General features: G+C 27.7%; 1 non-coding gene across 1 annotated transcript; it reads right to left on the bottom strand.

Annotated features, from left to right (window-relative positions):
* Positions 1-220: 220 nt before the first annotated feature.
* Positions 221-293, bottom strand: Trnar-acg. The gene has a single exon. It is a non-coding gene; the product is annotated as a tRNA-Arg (tRNA).
* Positions 294-1,688: the final 1,395 nt, after the last annotated feature.

The raw sequence follows: 1,688 nt of genomic DNA, 5'->3' as shown, positions 1-1,688 counted from the left end.
AAAAAGTTAATAATTTGATTTGTTTTTACATTTCCTATTAATATTTCTATTTATATGTTTTATTAATCCAATTCGCTAATAAATATTAATTTTTCATTTTAATCATTAAAAAACTGCTTGTTTGCTACAGTTAATGTGTTAGTACACAATTATATTATATAATATTATGAAACTATATTAAAAAATTGTTTTTGAATAAAAAAATGAAAAAAAAAATAGTCGATCCTGCCAGGATTCGAACCTGGAATCTTCTGATCCGTAGTCAGACGCGTTATCCGTTGCGCCACAGGACCGTTGCGACTTGTACGCTTTAATGCAGATAGACATACGGAACGACGAACTAATAAAAAAATATTCTAGCAATACTTGTTTATTCTTGTTTATCTATGACTCTAAAAATAAGATCTATTGATTTTTTAAATATTGTATTTGTTATTAAATTAGTTTAATTTATTATTAAAATTTAAATTATTTATTCGGCAAATTTTTGTAAAAATTATAATCTGCCATGGATATTTGTAAATGTTTTAGTCGCTATACACAACTAAAATTGGTTAGACAAAATGTTTAATTTGTTTTTTGAAAAAACTATTTATAGTTAACAAGTATAATTTGGACAAGAGATAGCTACAACCTTTTTTTAAAATTTTGCAAAATTATATTCTACAATTTTAAATTGTATCAAATGATATAGATGAATTTTTGCAAAAATGTTTCTGAATTACAGTAAAGTATAATTTTTAAATAATTTTTTGTGAGAAAACTATTTAAGGTTAAGAAATTATATTTGCAAATAAGATCTCTAAAATAATATTTTATATATTCAAATAACTAAAATAACAGATTTTGTAATCTAACAAAAGTTATAAACGTTTTAATAGACTAGATAAATCTATTAACTAGCTGTAAGTGGAATTCTGTCTTGAGGCAATTATGGCATCGTGCCTTAAGGCAAATTGCTGGAACTTCCCGCACCGTAACGAAATGTTCGAGGAATACTGAATGTTTTCAAATAGATTATTATAAATATTGTAACATTGTCTAATATTTATAAGAATTATATAAACCGAATGCAGAGTTGAAATTATTTGTGAAGTATATTAGAACTATAGTCAGAATTAAAAATAAAATCTGAAATATTTTCGATATACAAATACTAAAAAAAAAAAAAAAAAAATTGAACAAATTTTTTTTTTCCAAAATCAATTATTTTGTTAAGACAAGCAGAAAGTTCTTTGAATCATTTAAATCGGACGCTTAGTTCTCTCAAAAACTGCCATTTTTACATATTTAGCTCCGTATCTTCGAAATGGCTGGGCCTGCCTTTGCCAAAGACTAATAAACTTCTTCTCCCAATCATTACTAATTGAATGTTTTTTAGATCATTCAAATCGGATACTCCGTTCGCTCAAAAATTCGATTTCTATTTTCTGCACTCTTTGCTCCGTATCTCCGAAACGGCTGGACCTACCTTTGCCAAAAACTAATCAGCTCTTTTCCCTATCAATAGAAATCGAATGTTTTTTGAACCATTCAAATCGGTTGATCCGTGCGCCCTAAAACGTGACTGGAAAATTTGTATCCACACATACATACACACACACACACACACACACACACACACACACACACACACTCCATTTTTTCTGAGGTATGCCAAAACGTTCAGAAACCTTCAAAACGTCGAG

Source organism: Ctenocephalides felis, unplaced genomic scaffold (genome assembly GCF_003426905.1).
Source record: "Ctenocephalides felis isolate EL2017-DRISC unplaced genomic scaffold, ASM342690v1 CF-g0.4_SCAFFOLD_01886, whole genome shotgun sequence".
NCBI lineage: Eukaryota > Metazoa > Arthropoda > Insecta > Siphonaptera > Pulicidae > Ctenocephalides > Ctenocephalides felis.
The sequence above is the reverse complement of the archived record's forward strand: the minus strand, read 5'-3'. Positions and strand labels throughout refer to the sequence as shown.